At 36.6% G+C, this 7070-nt stretch overlaps 1 protein-coding gene across 9 annotated transcripts in view; it reads right to left on the reverse strand.

Annotated features, from left to right (window-relative positions):
- Positions 1 to 7070, reverse strand: part of LOC105495739 (tetratricopeptide repeat domain 28) — a 715636-nt gene that overhangs the window by 589497 nt on the left and 119069 nt on the right. The gene's annotated exons all lie outside the window — the stretch shown is intronic.

Consider the following 7070-nt stretch of genomic DNA (forward strand, 5'->3'; position numbering starts at 1 on the left):
CCGCCTCAGCCTCCCAAAGTGCTGGGATTACAGGTGTAAGCCACCACGGCTGGCCTCTAAATTCTAATTATTGAGCACACTATTATTGTCTATTGATCAGTCTGGTTTTCCATATATTCATCTTATTATATTTAAGGGCTCTAAGTTTCTTGAGGGCAACTATCAGGTCCTTCTTACTCATTTATTCATTCAACTAACCTTTAGTAAATGTCTACTGCTGCCAGGCCCTGTGTTAAACATCAGGAATGTAAAAAATAAAAACAAACAGTTCTCAAAGGATTTAGAGTCTCTCCTTTTTAAGTCTATCTTAATTATCTGGTACTCATTACAATGCCTAAAGTTAATACATAATGATTAATCAACTGTTTGCCAATTAACTGAACAAAAACATCTTTAAATTTTAAAATACATAACAACTATATTCTGTAGTTTAGATCCCTTTTCAAAAGAAGAGCTATGTGGTTATATAGTTTTTACAGTTAAGACATTTGCAAAACAAAAAATGTGCTTGATTTGCTAACTGGAAGAGATAAGTCACTGTAAAATTCATGGTCTTCAATGTTTTTCTTCAATCTAAAGACTGGACATCACTGATTTCACAAAATACAGTTGTAAATTATTGTATCATACCTTAAATCTCCAAACTTCTATATTGAAAAGTCAAAGCTTTTAAGTTTTTTCTGCTCACAATCAAATAAGATCTGTACTTTAATTCCCAAAAATTTTAGTCCAGTGAGGATTGTGATCAGTCCACCTTAAGATCAATGATAACCATTTTCTCTGTGGCTGTTTAGTGAAAAAATATCTTCTAGTGAGGAGATGCAACAGTCTAACACATAACATTTGCCATTTTCAAAGAGGTACTCCTCACTACATCCCTGAAAAAAGAGATAAATGATATTGACATTTTGCAGAAGTAGATCGTAAATTCTTCAAAAGAATTTTTTAGGGACAGAGACCCATAATTTCAGAGTTGTGGCTACAATTCATTTTGAAATTTTAGCCAAAGCAGTTTAAGATCCCATTTCCCTCTGAAAACATAAAATGGCAGTAAGGTTTATCTACATTACTATGGTTTCATTATCCTCATTCAAGCTACAAATCTTTAAACATAAGACTATTTTAGTTTATTTCATCAATCACAAGAATCCTAAATGCCTAAATAACTCAGTGGTCAGGGATTAACTGTAACAGTGATATACTGTCCCTGTAACCATCACTGTTAAAGACTAATCAAGTATTCATGGCCTGCTTCTATCAGGAGTGTGCCTCTATCATTTGTATCAGTAGCAAAGCTAATATAAAAAATTACCTCCAATGTTACTTTACTCTACAAAAAACTATAAAAAGAGAAAAATGAAACATTAAAAAGTATCATAATTCTATTTTATAGTATAATGACATAAATGCGAAGGTTTAATAGACTAGTACTGCAGCAAAACATTTGATAAGTCTTGACAGAATTTTATCTACTGTTCCAGAATTTAAAAATAAAAATTAAAAACTAGAAAAAAATTTGAATGGAATTATTTTAAGTGATTTCCAAGGACTCACATAAACTTAAGGCAAAGAGGGTAGAAAAAGATATTCCATGCAAATGGACACTAAAAGCAAGCAGGAGCAACTATTCTTGTATCAGACAAAGTAAACTCTAAAGCAATAGCAGTTTTAAAAGACAAACAGGGACATTATACAATGATAAAAGGACTAGTTCAACAGGAAAATATCACAATTCTAAATGTATATGCACCTAACACTGGAGCCCCCAAATTTATAAAACAATTACTACTAGACCTAATAAATGAGATAGACAGCAACACAATAATAGTGAGGGACTTTACTAGTCCAGGAAATTGATAAATTCCTGGAAATATACAACCCTCCTAGATTAAAGCAGGAAGATATAGAATCTCGGGACAGACCAATAACAAGCAGCAAGATTGAAATGGTAATTTTAAAATTGCAAACAAAAAAAAGTCCAGGACCAGGTGGATTCACAACTAAATTCTATCAGACATTCAAAGAAGAATTGGTACCAATCCTATTGACACTATTCCAAATGATAGAGAAAGAGGGAATCCTTCCTAAATCATTCTATGAAGCCAGTATAACCCTAATACCAAAACCGGGGAAGGACATAGCAGAAAAAAAAGAAGAAGAAGAAAGAAAGAAAACTACAGACCAATATCCCTGACGAAAATAGATGCAAAAATCCTCAACAAAATACTAGCGAACCAAATCCAACAGCATATCAAAAAGATAATCCACCATGACCAGGTGGGTTTCATACCAGGGATGAGGATGGTTTAATATATGTAAATCAATAAATGTGTTATACCACATAAACAGAATTGAAAGCAAAAATCACATGATCATCTCAATAGATGCAGAAAAAGCATCTGATAAAAATTCAGCACCTCTTTATGACTAAAACCCGCAGCAAAATCAGCATAGAAGGGACATACCTTAATGTAATAAAAGCCATCTTCAACAAACCCACAGCCAACATTATACTTAACAGGGAAAAGTTGAAAGCATTCCCCCTGTGAACTGGAACAAGACAAGCATGCCTACTTTCACCACTTCTATTCAACATAGTACCGGAAGTCCTAGCAAGAGCAATCAGACAAGAGAAAAAAATAAAGCACATCCAAATCAGCAAGGAGGAAGTCAAACTGTCACCGTTTGCTGATGATATGATCATATACCTAGAGAACCCTAAAGATTCATCCAAAAAGCTCCTAAAACTGGTAAATGAATTAAGCAAAGTTTTAGGGTACAAAATTAATACACACAAATCAGTAGCTCTGCTATACACCAACAGCAACTAAGCTGAGAATCAAATCAAGAACTCAACCCCCTTCACAATAACTACAAAAAAAAAAAAAAAAACTTAGGAATATACCTAACCAAGGAGGTGAAAGACCTCTACAAGGAAAACTACAAAATACTACTGAAAGAAATTACCGATGACACAAACAAATGGAAACACAGCCCATGCTCATGGATGGGTAAAATCAATATTGCAAAAATGACTATCTTGCCAAAAGCAATCTACAAATTCAATGCAATTCTCATCAAAATATCACCACAAATCTTCACAGAGCTCGAAAAAAAATCCTAAAATTCATATGGAACCAAAAAAGAGCCTGCATAGCCATGTAAGACCAAGTAAAAAGAACAAATCTGGAAGTATCACATTACGGACTTCAAAGTATACTATAAGGCCATAGTCACCAAAACAGCATGGTACTGGTATAAAAATAGGCACATAGACCAATGGAACAGAATGTAGAACCCAAAAATAAACCCAAATACTTACAGCTAACTGTTCTTTGGCAAAGTAAACAAAAACATAAACTGGGGAAAGGACAACCTATTCAACAAATGGTGCTGGGACAACAGGCAAGCCACATGTAGAAGAATGAAACTGGATCCTCATCTCTCACCTTATACAAAAATCAACTCCAGATGGATCAAAGACTTAACTCTAAGATCTGAGACCATAAAGATTCTAGAAGATAACATTGGAAAAACCCTTCTAGACACCGGCTTAGGCAAACACTTCATGACCAAGAACCCAAACACAAATGCATCAACAAAATAAGATACATAGATGGGACTTAATTAAACTTAAAAGCTTCTGCATAGCAGAAGAAATAATCAGCAGAAGTCTGGCACAGTCACTCACACTTGTAATCCCAGCACTTTGGGAGGCTAAGGCAAGTGGATCACTTGAGGTCAGGAGTTCAAGACCAGACTGGCCAACATGGTGAAACCCCATCTCTACTAAAAATACAAAAATTAGCCGGGTGTGGTGGCACACAACTGTCATCCCAGCTACTAGGGAGGCTGAGGCAGAAGAATCACTTGAACCCAGGAGGTTGCTGTGAGTCGAGATTGTACCACTGTACTCCAGCCTGGGTGACAGAGTGAGACTCCATCTTTCAAAAGAAAAAAAAGAAAAAGAAAGAAAGAATCAGCAAAGTTAGCAGACAATCCATGGACTGAGAGAAAATCTTCACAATCTATATATCCAACAAAGGACTGATATTCAGAATCTATGAAGAACTCAAACAAATCAGCAAGAAAAAAACAATCCCATCAAAAAGTGGGCTAAAGACATGAATAGACAATTCTCAAAAGAAGACATACAAATGACCAACAAGCATATGGAAAAATGCTCAACATCACTAATTATCAGGGAAATGCAAATCAAAACCACAATGCAATACCACCTCACTCCTGCAAGAATGGCCATAATGAAAAAATAATAGATGTTGGCATGGATGTAGTGAAAAGGGACCACTTTTACACTGTTGGTAGGAATGTAAACCAGTACAACCACTAGTGAAAACAGTGTGGAGGTTCATTAAACAACTAAAAGTAGATCTACCATTTGACCCAGCAATCCCGTTACTAGGTATCTACCCAGAGGAAAAGAAGTCATTATGCAAAAAGATACTTGCACACCTATGTGTAATAATACAGCAGCACAATTTCCAATTGCAAAAATATAGAACCAGCCCAAACGCCCATCAATCAATGAGTGGATAAAGAAAATGTGGTATATTTTATACTATGGAATACTACTCAGCCATAAAAAGGAACGAAATAATGGCATTTGCAGCAACCTGAACGGAACTGGAGACCATTATTCTAGGTGAAGTAACTCAGGAATGGAAAACCAAACATTGTATGTTCTCACTCATATGTGGGAGCTAAGCTATGAGGACACAAAGGCATACAAATGATACATTGGACTTTGGGGACTAGAGAAAAAGGGTAGGGGTTGCCGAGGGATGAAAGACTACACTTTGGGCACACTGCTTGGGCGATGGGTGCACCAAAATCTCAGAAATCGCCACTAAAGTACTTATTAATGTAACCAAACACCAACTGTTCCCCAAAAACCTATTAAAACAAATTTTTAAATGCAATATTTTATGTCTTTTTTAATTCCACGAATTAGACGTTACTCTTTCATACAGATATTTCTTGTTTACATTTATCCACGTTTACTAATTTTGTTGCGCATCATCATATATCAGACTTTTCCGAGATCATTTTCCTTCAGCCTAAAATATACCCTCTAGTGAAAGGTTCATGGCAAACTCAGTTTTGGTTTACTAAAAAAAAAAATGCCCTATTTCTCGGCTGGGCACGGTGGCTCACACCTGTAATCCCAGCACTTTGGGAGGCCAAGGCGGGTGGATCACATGAGGTCAAGAGTTCAAGACCAGCCTGGCCAACATAGTAAAAACCCATCTCTACTAAAAATGCAAAAATTAGCTGGACGTGGTGGCATATGTCTGTAGTCCCAGCTACTCTGGGGGCTGAGGCAGGAGAATCACTTGAACTCGGGTGGCGGAGGTTGCAGTGAGCCAAGATCACACCACTGCACCCCAGCCTGGGCAACAGAACAAGACCCTGTCTCAAAAAGAAGCCCTATTTCTCTTTCATTCTTAAAAGACCATTTTTCTAAATATATAACACTAGGCCAACTGATACTTTCCTCCACGCTATGCATGCCGATACTGGTCTCTAGCTTCCACTTTTGCTATTCAGAAATCTAACATCAGTCCAAGTGTTATTATTCTCTAAGTAATCTATTTTTAGTTTCTGGTTCCTTTTAAGATTTTTCTCATTGCCTTTGATGTTCTTTAGTATATTAGGCATCTAATGCTGCATGAGAAGTTATCCTCAAAACATAGTGACTTAAAACAATAAACATTTATTATCCCACAGTTTCCGTGGTTGAAGAACTCAGAAGCAGCTTAGCTGACTGATTCTGGCTCTAGGTATTTTATGAGGCTGCAGTTGAGATGTTAGCTAAAGCTATAATCATCTGAAGGCTTGGCCGGGGCAGGAGGATACACTTCCAAGGTAGCTCACTCATATGCCTCATAAGCTGATGCTGGTTATTGGCAGGAGGGCTCAATTCTTCTCCAGTTGGGCTTTTCCATGGTTGCCTGAGTGACCTCACAACATGGTGACTGGCTTCATCCAGAGAGAGTGCTCCAAGAATGAGAAAGGTGGAAGCCACAATGTCTTTAACCTCCAACGTCATACTCCTTCATTTGCACAATACCCTTATTAGTTATGAAAGTCAGCCCCATTAAGTGTGAGTGAGAACAATATAAGGGTGTGAAAGAAAGAATCACTAGGGATCATCTTGGAGGCTGGCTACCAGACACAGTTTCACCTACAATATCTTTAGGTGTGGGTTTAATTATTCTGCTTTGTAAAAGTCGAGCTTTTCTATATCTATAAACTCAAGTCTTTCAAGAATTTTAGAAAATTTTCAGCCATTATCTCTTCCAATATCGTCTCTCCTGCATTTTCTTGTCTTGCTTTCTGGGATTCTGAGTAGAGACCTATATTAAACCTTCATATTCCATTTCTCTTAACCTCTCTGTCATATATTCCATTTCTCTGCCTCTGTGCTACATTCTATGTGATTTCTCCAAACCATCTTCTAGTTCACAAATTCTCTCTGAAGCTAGGTTAATCTGCTATTTAACCAATCTGTTGAGGTTTTTATTCCAACAACTACATTCTTCACGTACAGACATTCTATTTGGTTCATTTTCAAATCTTCTTGGTCATATTTGATACTCTCTTGCTGCTCGCTCATTTTTGTGAGTTCATCTCTATTATCTTTAAATATTTTATGCATAGTTATTTAATATTCTATACCTGATCCCTTCAATATCTTAAGTTCTTGGGGTCTGTTGTGTTTTTCAGCCAACTCCTTAATAATGATTTGTTTCCTTCTGTATTTGATCATCTTGGATTGTGACTTCAAATCTAGTTGATCTTAAACAGAGAATACTTGGTGGTAAATGAAGAAAGTTTTCCTTCAGAGACAGAATTTATACTTGCTTCCTCCAGGAACTATGGGCTCTATCAATTTTCTCTGGCTCCCTTCAACAGTCCCCGGCTTAAGGCTGGAATTTCATATTCAGCTTTCTTATCTTGTTTCCTACCTAAGGCTTAGACTCCCAACTGCCATGCTGATATAAACATTTACCTCCAAGGCTACTTTCACGTGTGATTATTTTTTACTG

The sequence above is a fragment of the Macaca nemestrina genome, chromosome 15 (assembly GCF_043159975.1).
Source record: "Macaca nemestrina isolate mMacNem1 chromosome 15, mMacNem.hap1, whole genome shotgun sequence".
Classification (NCBI taxonomy): domain Eukaryota; kingdom Metazoa; phylum Chordata; class Mammalia; order Primates; family Cercopithecidae; genus Macaca; species Macaca nemestrina.